Source organism: Haemorhous mexicanus, chromosome 18 (assembly GCF_027477595.1).
Source record: "Haemorhous mexicanus isolate bHaeMex1 chromosome 18, bHaeMex1.pri, whole genome shotgun sequence".
Taxonomy (NCBI): Eukaryota; Metazoa; Chordata; class Aves; order Passeriformes; family Fringillidae; genus Haemorhous; species Haemorhous mexicanus.
Window position 1 is genome coordinate 2,997,264 of NC_082358.1, and position 11,133 is coordinate 3,008,396.

Genomic DNA, 11,133 nt, shown 5'->3' on the forward strand with positions numbered 1-11,133 from the left:
CAGGATATGGCACCTACCCAGTCTGAGCATCCTGTTAAAGTAGCTCATCCTCTTTTTGGGGACTTGGAGAGAAAGGCTTTGTGTAAACAGGCAATATTTACTCCCCAACATGTTGTAGTTTGGCAGCCCAGCTGTGCAGACTTGGGGCAAGCCATAAATTACTCACATCACTGTGTGGGTAAAAGCCTCTGACTCACTGAGCCAGAATCCCCTGCACCAATGCCTCACAACAAAGTACAAAATGTAGATGTTTATGCTACATATAAGGCTAAAACCTATTAACTCTGAGGTCACACTGTTTTTCCCCCTCTTACAAACGAGGGGTTGAAAAGGCAGAAAGCACCAGCACCCAGAAGGGGATGGGGATATGGAATCTGCAAATTGAACTGCAGAAGGAGACTGCAATGAGATGACCCTTAAGGTCCCTTCCACCCCAAACCAGTCTGTGATATGATAAATGATGATAAAAGCAATGAATGCAGACACCAGGCTGGATCACAAACCCACACACAGCTCAGGCTGCTGCACCCCCTTCACTGAGCCCAACTCCTTAACCCAAAACCCTCCAGGGCCTCCTCTCACCAGCATTTTGGGACGTGCCCCAGGAATTAAGGGGATTGTGCATGTAAATAACCTGCTCCCTTCCAGCTCAGCTTGGGAGGGAGGCTGGTGTGACCTGGTACCAATTAAATGTTAACAACACCACAAAAAACTGTGTCTGCATAAAAGAGCCCCAGAAACCTGCTCCAAATGATTGATTAAACCTTCCTGCCTGTTCAGCTGTAGCTCTGGGCTTTTCCATGCTGAATTAACCACCTCTGCTGTCTGCTGCCTGTTTGACACAGAATAAATGTTCTGCTCTTAGCCAGTACTGTTTTTTTTTTCCCCAGATCTCAGCACTCAAATGGCAAAGGAAGAGATCCAAAAGTTGCTTTTCCAAACTTCCCTGCCAGCAGCTGCCAGTGTCAGGCATCACCTCACCTCTGCACCCCACTGTCTGAACAGCATCACCCCATGGAGCCCCCCAACCCTCCCTAGAGAGCAGCAAGAACAAAAATCCCACTGCTGCAACAAGGGGAGAAAAAGTCATTTTTAAACAGGATCCTGATCCCCAAACAGATTCTGCCTTGAAATTAAGTTGCACTGTGGCTTTTATCTTCCCTGGAATCCCTGCTGCTTTGCAGACTGGGCTGGAAGACGAATCCAGAACTGGGCAAAACCACAGGAGCAGCTGATTTATACTTTGGCTGAAAGAGCTTTAATTCTCCCAGCCCATCCACACAGCCCATTCATTTGGGGGGAAAAGGTAATTTAAAATATCTTTCCTAATGTCTGCTGGCAGAACAAAGATGAAGGACTGTGAGAGATGATCAATGTTTAAGGCCATTTTCAAAGCGATTTGGGGAGCTGCTGAAGATAAACAAGCAATTGGGGCCCAGGAGCCAGGCTAAAAGCTGACAGAGAAATTGCTTTTTCTAAGGCAAACAGAAGGCAAGGAATGGCTCAGTTCAGAGAGCCTGTGCTCTCCCCCTCGTAATACGAGCAGGGCAGGAGACCAAATTTAATTTCTTCCTCACAACTAGTTTAATTAAATCATCTAAGCCGTCCCTGCCTCTCTCCTGCCACGAGGTGTGGCTGTGCTCACCCGAGGTATCAGCAGCTCGGCGTTATTCCCCTGGCCTCCCTGGAAATGCTGTTTATGCTGCAGTGAAATGGCTGGGGAGCCCAGCTGCAGGGAAGCACTGGAAAACATCTCCTCATTAACAGGAAAACACCCAAACCCCACCTGGGATGTGCAGAATTACCTGCACAGCTTTCCTGCCAGGGGAACTGACCCAGGGTGTTTTCTCCTCACCCCCACCTGTGCCCTGAGGGTGCCACCAGAAGGGCAGGATGGGCACTGGATGCAGAGCCTGAGCTGCACCGAGGATTTTTCATCTTAAAATGGAATTTCAGAGCCAGCTCCTTGGCTTTGGACACAGGGAATGGCTCCAACTGCCAGAGGGCAGGGCTAGATGGGATATTGGGAGGAATTCTTCCCTGGCAGGGTGGGCAGGCCCTGGCACAGGGTGCCCAGAGCAGCTGGGGCTGCCCCTGGATCCCTGGCAGTGCCCAAGGCCAGGCTAGATAAGGCTGGGAGCAGCCTGGGACAGTCAGAGGTGTCCCTGCCATGGCAGGGGTGGCACTGGATGGGCTTTAAGGTCCCTTCCAACCCAAACCATCCTGGGATTCTCTCAGAGTCATCACAGAGACAGGTGAGGTTTTATTGGCCTGTTGAAATGTGTGAATGTAAGACCTGCACTCTTTGGAGCAGAAGTTAAAAAATTATAAATAAAACCAGTAAATTACTAGAAGAGCTCAAGAGGATTTCTGCAGTGCTTACAGCTTTTACCAACTCCAGAAGGAGCTTCGGGAGCTGTAAGAGCTCCAAGCATTGCAGATTGCTGCAGCACCAACAAAAATCCCTGTTTTACAGCAGACACAGCCCCAGGGACAGGAACCAGAGGCTGCTGAGCCACCCAACCCCTCCAGTGCTGCCCCTCAGCAGGAGCACAGCTTAGGCCAGGCAGCAGCATCAGCTCTGCAAGGTCTGTCCCACAGCAACCACTGAGATTTTTTGCTAGATTTGAAAAAGAACAATTATGTCTGAGCACCAGGCACCTGCAGTTTTCTACACAGGGGCCACATGCTGGGCCAGAAGTCACCCTGAAGCCCTGGCAAGTGAAGGATGTCACTGGGGGCCAGGGGAAAGGCAGCACTGAGGGCACTGGCACAGCACAGCTGCCCTGTGCAGAACTGGCACAGCCAGGGCTGCCCACCCCCTTCCAAAGGAACTCCTCTCACTATGGCTCCCCAGACAGTTTTCCAAAAGAAAGTTTGCTAAAGACAGAAGGGCAACACAAGATTTAGACTAATAAAGACATCAAGAGCTTTGGTGGGGGAGACCTGCAACCACCTCCTCTGTCCACCTGTGACCTTTGCCAGCCTATGCTGAACTCAGGAATTCACACATTAAAATGAACACCAATGGCTCCACATTGCCACCTTTACCTCAACACCTTCTCTTGCAGAAATTGTCTCCTGTTGAAGGGCCAGCAGGCAGAGCCCCAGGGGAAGGATGTTGTCCCTCCAGGGGAGGTGGGACACAGCAGGAATGGAGCTGCACTGCCTCAGTTATTCCTCCTGTTCTCACTTTTAACCTGGCCATTCTTATTCTGCCTGCAGTAGCAAGCTGAAAATGAGTTCACATTCATTCCCAGTGCAGCTGTATTTGTTGAAATGTAAGCTGCTTGCAAAAGCATCATCAGATAAAGCCCTGGCACTTCTCAGCTCCTTTTGTTTGGTACCATCTCCACATGGAGGTGATGCTGCAGATACCACCAGGGAGTCAATGAATTCACACAGACACAGCCCAGAGGTGCCTATCTATTTACCTTACTCTAGGTAGAAATAAACCCTAGCAACCTGGCATTGTGTTCTCTATTTTAAACCAGGTCTTTAGGAGCAAATTAAAAAAAAAAAGACACCAAAAAACAACCCAAAACCCCCAACAGTTGTGCAACATCACTGGCAAAGTCAGTGGATGTTTAGTAAAGGAAATACTTGGCTGCAGGTGCAGGGATGCTCCTGGAACAGAGCTCAGCATCCTGCTGGGCAGCTTGGGCACCAGAGGGGAAGGAAAAGCCCAGAAGCCCTGAAATCAAGTGGGGACCTTCCCTGCAAAGGCCAAGTCTTGCCTCAGGTCGCCAGCACCACACTTGCTGTACACATCTGCAACACATACTCAAGGCTTGCTTTAAAACAATAATCAAATATCGGGATTCTGAGGTGCCAGGGTGAGAAGTCCAGGAGCTGCAGCTCAGAGGTACCCCTGGAAAGGCTCCATCCAGTCCCACATCCCTTTGTGCTGGGCAGCCCCAGAGCCCTCGGCCAGCAGGACAAGCAGCATTGTTTGGGTGTTACACAAGAGCCAAAAGGATGACTCAGGCTGCCCTTATAGCCCTTCCCCGGGATCCAGAGCCAGGGCTGAGGAATTTGCTGCTCCCAGGGATGGGGGGGGGCTCCAGGGACACCTCCTGCCCAGGTGAGACAGCCCTGGCACTGCTCCTGCAGCCAGAGCTGCTTTCAGGCAGATTTTCAGACAAAACCTACTCTCCCTTCATTTAAGGACAAGCAGTCATTACAATACTCGCAGGATTTCACCTTTCTCTAACAAGGAGCATCTCGCTGGGAGCTCACAGCACTCCAGATTGCAGGCAGCAGACTCTTCCACATCCATGCTCCAGCATCATCTGTTACATCCTGCACAATATTCCCCCAGCTCAGGCTCCACAGGAGCAGCTCCTCTTGTTTGCCCACAGCCTGGCAACACCAGGATGCTGCTTCTGATTGTTTCAGGCTGCAAAAGCCCCAAGAAAAGCTTTGGTTTTGCTACATGCATGCAGACTGGCCTCTGGGAAAGGAAACAGCCTTTGCTCAGGGTTTGAAGCCTTGGCTTTGGTATTTCCAGCACCTCAAATACTAAACTAGACACAGACAGATGTTAATTCTGCAGAATACCCATCTAAGTCAATCCCTGCCCGGTATCACCTCAACTCTGCCTTTTCTACTGTACCTACAGTTAATTTTCTATTGGAGAAGGAGTGGGCAGACACCTGACCCTCTCATTATATACACACTTTCAGGTGAGACCCCCCAGGCACTATTACTCACTGGAATTAAACAGGTACACCAGGACTGGTGGCAAAAAAAAAAAAAAATAGCCCCAGCTCTGGGCACGCTGGAGAAGGCAGCAGCCTTTTGTGCACAACAGCAAAATCAACTTAATCACAAATGACAACTTCTGAAAGCCTTTACTTTGGATTCATCCTTGGCATTTTTCTAGGCCAGCTTGAAAACAAAAGCTTTGTCTTCTTAAAATGCAATTGCCTGAGGCACCTCTAAAAAAAGTGACATAACTCAGGTTTGAAAAATGCCTCCTGGGTTTCAGATCCTCCTAAGAGCCTCTTTACTATTCAGCTTGATTCAGATTACCCAGATCAGCATGAACTCTGCAGATTTAGCCCCAGCTACCAGCACAGGTATAAAATGCACACATTTAGGATTATTTTTTTAAACTATATGATTAAAGCTCTACAGTTATGAAAAAAGAACTTGTTATTGATCTGAATGGTTGCTCCCTCCCTTTTCTCCAGCAGGTTTATAAACACTCTCTGATGACAGTTTATTCTGAATTTCACTCTGCTCAGTTTATTCTAGATTTTTTTTCCCCAGCCTGTTTTTCTTGCTGGGTATTTTCAACCTTTCCATCACAAACCTCAAGCTGTGAAAAGAATGAGCAACTTGTTTTGGAATCACAATTTGAGCCTAAAATTTGATTCTTGTTTCTTCTCCCCTGCACAAACCTTTTTTATTTCAGTAATTTTACAAGCAGTGACTCTGCTTCTGCATATCCAGGAGCACAGCCCTGTGCCAGTAACAATGGGAGGGGGCAAGGAAGGAAAAGCTGCAATTTTCTGAGACAGACACAGCTACTTCCAATGCCTACAATTAACACCTTGGATAAATCCACAGTACCTTTAGCATATCACAGATTTTTATACCCATAGGCTGTTTTCTTTGAGCAGACATAAATTTACTACTAGTTCTGAAAACTCCTTATGCAGCCACCAGCGAAGAACTTAAATCAAAAGGAGTTCTGTTGCTTTTACTGAATGATTTGGGACACAGAGAGCTGTAAGCTGTCTTGGTGATGGGAACACGTTAGAGTCTTTTTCTGAATGATCAAGTCCCATCACTTACTCCACATAAACTGTTCTCTGTCAAGAGCTTTAATCCTCTCTTTTCAATGCCTAAATAAAGCATCCTTCCCAAACTCACTGTCTATTATCAGCCATTTCTAAAGAAAGCGGTTCTTAAGAGACACACCTCTTTTTGGTTTGCCGTTCTCCTGAAATCCATCTCCAACATCAGCCTGACAGAAGTAAAACAGCAGCAATCTCCCCCGGCTCAGAGAGCTAGAGGAGTGTCTGAACACCCTCCCCTCTCGAAGGAAGCTTTCACACGCGGCCAAAACCACAGAAAGGCTTCCAGGAACGGCAGCAATAAACCTTGTGACAAGCTGTCAGCCAGAGCAGGCAGCCCAGGAAGGTGCTCCAGGGTCACACATCTGAGGTTCTGCTCATGGCACTGCTCGTCAGCACCCACCCCTGCATCCCGGAGCTCACCTGGGAGCCAGGCTCCCTCCCTGTCCTTTTAGATCAATGCAAGGAGCCCAAATCCCAACAAACAGCAGAATAAAGGACAGGGCAAAATGAGCATCCCGGAGCTCACCTGGGAGCCAGGCTCCCTCCCTGTCCTTTAAAACACCGCAGAGAGCCCAAATCCAAATAAACAGCAGAATAAAGGACAGGGCAAAATGAGCATCCCGGAGCACACCTGGAAGCCAGGCTCCTTCCCTGTCCTTTAGATCAATGCAAGGAGCCCAAATGCCAACAAACAGCAGAATAAAGGACAGGGCAAAGGGAAAGCGCCACCTCCCAGTTCACTGATGAAGGGAGACCCAGAGCGGAGGCACCTGTGGAAGAGCTCAGCCCTCCTCCCGCAGCAGGGACAAGCCGGAGGGCTGGGACACAGCCCAGCCCCGCCGGGCTGATGACACAGCCAAGGAAAACAGGCTCAGCCAGGGCGCTGAGGTCCAGGGCGAATGCCAAGGGCTGGTGCCGGCCCTGCCAGCTCGGGCAGAGCGCAGCAGGGTCCGACCTGCGCTGCCACCGCCGTCCCTCCCTGCCCGGCCAGCGGTCACCACACGGATTTACTGCTGGGGGAAGGACAGCAGTTTCCTCAATAGGAAAGAAAAGCGTCTTTTCCTCTGGCCCTTAAAGTCAGCCCAGGCAGCCGTGATGCCACTGACTTCAGTCTCCTCAAGAGCCTGAGCAGCCGCTGCGCTCTGCGAAGGCCCCCGAGCCACAGAGCACGGGCTGGCTCCCGGCCCTTCCCCATGCCAAAACCACGGGAGAAATACACTCACGAGGGGGGAGTCACCATCCCTGGAGGGATTTAAGAGGTGCAGAAGTGGCACTTGGGGACATGGTTTAGTGGTAGGCTTGGCAGTGCTGGGTTAATGGCTGGACTGGATCTTAGCGGGCTTTTCCAACCTAAGTCACTCTGGGATTCTGTGCTGAGCACTGCAGCACGCACAACTGCGATGGACCGTTCCTGCAGGTGGGCTCTTGCTCTTCAGGAGCAAGTCAGAAAATAAAGGCGCACATCCAGGCTGCTGTCCATCCCGGCAGTCTGTGCCTCTGCCGCCTGGGCTGTCCAAGGGGAATCAGCCGCCGGACACCCTGCCAAAGGTACGGCCAGATCTGACTGTTTCACACTCACCAAAGCTGCTCTGGAGCAAGAGCTGGAGTTTCACACATCACCTCAAATCAAAAGAATCATTATGGTTGAAAAAGACCTCAAAAACCAGGTTCCATCCTCTGACCGAGTCCCCCCCCATGCCAACTAAAACCATACGGCCGAGCGTCACATCTGCTCGTTTTTAACATTCCCAAGGACGGTGGCTCCACCACTTCCCTGGGGAGCCTGTTCCTAAATACAACTCCCGACAGACACCAGCAGAACCGACACAATCGCGACAGAGAAGCTCCGGCGGTGCCGGCACCGCGCGCTGGAGCCCGCAGCGCTCCGTTCGGACCCGCGGGGAGCGGCGCGGCTCAGCGCCCCTCGGGCTCGATATTCCGCCTGTTTTCTCGCTACGAAGCCGCTCCCGGCCGCCCGAGGCCCCGCTGGCAGAGCAGCCTAGAATCTCCGGTCTGCAGGAGGCACAAAGTACCCCGCGACCGTGCGGTCACACCGCGGACATCCCTGCCAAGCGCCCGGGACCCGCGCAGGGCTCAGCCCCGGAGCCATCGCCACTCCCGTGGGGTCGCACCCACCCGGCAGCCGCTTCCAGGAGCGGCACTTCCCCAACCCGTTAAACGGGGAAAACGTGCATCAGGGGAGGAAAAACCTAACCACACGCAAGAATACCAATGGGGAAAGTGAAGACTGAAAAGGGGAAAAAAAATAATAAAGCAGCACTAAGTCACTATGCCACTGGCAAGGGGGACCCGCACTGCCAACACGGACCCCACGCTCCAGCTGGCGCGAGCGGCTCCCTGCAGCAGCCGGGGGAAGGGACGGCAGCACTCACCGGGCAGTCGGTGCCGGGCAGATCGGTGCCGTGCGGACGGAGGGCCCGGCCCGTCCCGCCTCGCCCGCGGGAGCCGCCGGCTCAGTGCCGCGCACCGCCCCGCGCCGCGGCTCCTTCCCGCCGACCGTACCACGGCTCCAAGCCGGGGGGGACACACGCGCCGCGGAGCGCCCACCCCTCTGCCCACCGCTGGCTCTTGCTGCTGCCGCGGTGCGGCCTGTACCGATCCGCCCTCACGAGGCTCTGCTGGGCAGGGCCGCGGCGCCGGAGCTCGGCCCGAGACAGCGCCGCTCGCCCCGCACCGCCCGCTCCCTCCCGCTCCGCTGCCCGCGCGGTGGAAGAGTCCAGAGCGGGGCGGGCGCGGGCGGGGCCGGCCGCGCGGGGCTGCTCTGGGCGCGGGTCCCGGTGAGGGAGCGGCCCCGGCGGGGCTCGGCTGCGCTCGGGGCGCTCCGTGTCCGCGGCCCCGGCCCCGGCCCCGGCTCCGGCTCCGCAGCGCGGCTCGGGAGTTGCGGAGCAGCCGCTCCCGGTGCTCGCAGCGGCGCCGCTCGTTCTTTACCTACACCCGGTTCACCAGAGCCGCAGCCGAAGTTCGCGTCCCCGCCGAGCGCGCAGCGGAGCCGCGGGTCCAGCGCGGAGCTCCTGCCCGGCCGCTCTTCCCCAGGGGCTCTCCGTAACAGCGCGATGCTCAGCTCGGCTGCTCCATTCTGTGTCCGGCTGCTCCTGGCACTCACCGGGAAGAAAGCGGTTCTCTTGGGAAAATGATGTTTCCTGACCGAAATTAACGTCCGGCATTTCGCCGCTGTCTAAAGGCGTGGGAAGCCCGGGCTGAGAGCCCCGGCGCACACGGAGCTGTGCAGGGACAGCATCGCTTGGAGGTGGCACACGGGTTCCACAGCTCACGGCAGCGGGGTTCGGGTGACATCAATGCAAATAATTTCATGCAGCTGCTCTCAACAGCGTGCTAGGGAAGGACAGGAGCGAGCCCGCAGGAGCGAGCCATCACAGAGGTAGAAATCAGAATCGCTGTCAAGTCCAACCATTATCCCAGCGCTGCCAAGCTCACCACTAACCTGTGTCCCCAAGTGCCACATCCTCACAGCTTTTAAATCCCCCTGGGCAGCTGTGCCGGGGCTGGACAACCCTTTCAGTCAAGAAATTTATTCCTCTTACATGCCTGGGATAGTGCAAGAGCACGAATGATTAATTGACAATCAAGGCAAATGCCCCACAAGTTTTCCCCACTGATTCCAACAGAATTATAATGATATTTAAGTGATCAGTTACACAAAAGTACCCGACAAAGTGCTCGTAGCTGATGGGACTGGTGGGACTGTTGAGGTGCTCAGAAGATACCTCTGAAGGTAAAGACCCTTCAGTAAGGTGAGATCTCCTGTCAACATCAAGACATCTCTGGCTGTGAGCTGGAAGCAAGAACTTGGTACCTACCAACCCAAATGAGATCGTTTAACTGGCTTTTTCAGCTTAATTTTTCTTGGGCAACTCATGGCTGACAGAGGGCAGGGATTAGATTGGATATAAAGAAGAAATTCTCCCCTCTGAGGGTGCTGAGGCCCTGGCACAGGGTGCCCAGAGAAGCTGTGGTTGCCCCTGGATCCCTGGCAGTGCCCAAGGCCAGGCTGGACAGGGCTTGGAGCACCCTGGGATGGTGGAAGGTGTCCCTGCCCATGGCAGGGGATGGGATGAGATTGCCTTTAAGTTCTCTTCCAACCCAACCCATTCCATGATTCCATGATATCCCTTCCAAGCTTCAGTTTTTCACCTGCACCATGTGCTTTCCCTTGGCAGGGCTAAAAGCCACACCAGCTTCCTGGTGGAATGCACTGTTTTCCCATGAAATCCAAATCCCCCAGTCTGACACAGGATACTGATGTCCCTCTCTCCTCGGAGAACAATGTCCTCTTTGGGTTTGGCTTTCCATGCTAAATCCCCCCTCAGAGTGAGATCACAGAGGGCATCACAGCAGGGCTGTGACCAGGGCATCAAAGTGCCTGTTCTGGCCATGGCATCTCCTGGTTTCCTTCCAAATTCTAATTCCCTTGGAGCTACACAACACCATCTCAGAATCATTTAGTGATATTTTCCCAAGACTGGAACATTCAGAGCTTTCACCAAAATTCTCCACCCACCAAAGCCCCAGGAACATCTATAAACTTGTGCAACAGCAGGTGCTTCTCTTATTAGTCCAGAATTAAGTTTTCATCAAGCCCTGATTTCTTTAGAGTCCTATTTATTATTGCTTAACAATCACTTGAAAGTCTATGGGTGGGAAGCAATACAAAAGCATTTTTCATTATTCATTAAGGACAAGTGATTCAGGGCTTCAGGAAGGGAATAGAAAGTACACAGGCTTTTCTGCATTTAAAACAATTATTTCTTATTAATAACCCTGCAGAAAAGTGCCCCGTGGAGATGTGCAGTTTGGGTGTTTTGAAGTTCAGTCTCTTGATCACAAAAAGTTTTTCTTCCCCTGTGACATTCCTCAGCAGAGATCCTGGGAAATGTTTTGTCATTTTTATTTTTAAAAAATACTTAGGTGATTATTTTTCAGGGGTGTTCCCCTCCTGGGATGGATAATAACGTAGTGGTGATTGTGGAGATCAAGACCTGATCTCTGTGAGAGTCTGTCATGAGAATATAAAAGCTGCAGCTACAGAGCAAACTTGCAGCAGGTTTGGGAAGAGGATTGGGGAACTACAAGATCCCAGGAGAGCTTGGGTTGGAACGGCGTTTAGGGTCTCATTTTGAGGGTGCACTTCTCAGGTCATTGCCATGGCCATTAGGGCATGGCCCAGCAAAGACCCCTGAGGGGTTTTGCCCCTTGTACTGGCACCCAGGTAGAGCCCAACCCATCCCTAATCCCCCTGGAGCCCAGGGCTCATCCAGCCTTTACAAAGCCACCTGCACTGGGAGGT

The 11,133-nt window shown here is 52.5% G+C and overlaps 1 protein-coding gene across 3 annotated transcripts in view; it reads right to left on the minus strand.

Annotated features, from left to right (window-relative positions):
- Positions 1-8,969, minus strand: part of RALY (RALY heterogeneous nuclear ribonucleoprotein) — a 140,926-nt gene extending 131,957 nt beyond the window's left edge. The window contains exon 1 of one of the 3 annotated variants that reach the window (XM_059862698.1): positions 8,932-8,969. The gene's annotated coding sequence lies outside the window, so the exon portion shown is untranslated. Of the gene's footprint in view, positions 1-8,200; positions 8,313-8,931 lie in introns of those variants that run through there. The other 2 variants (XM_059862697.1, XM_059862699.1) reach the window with 2 other exon arrangements.
- Between the last annotated feature and the right edge of the window lie 2,164 nt (positions 8,970-11,133).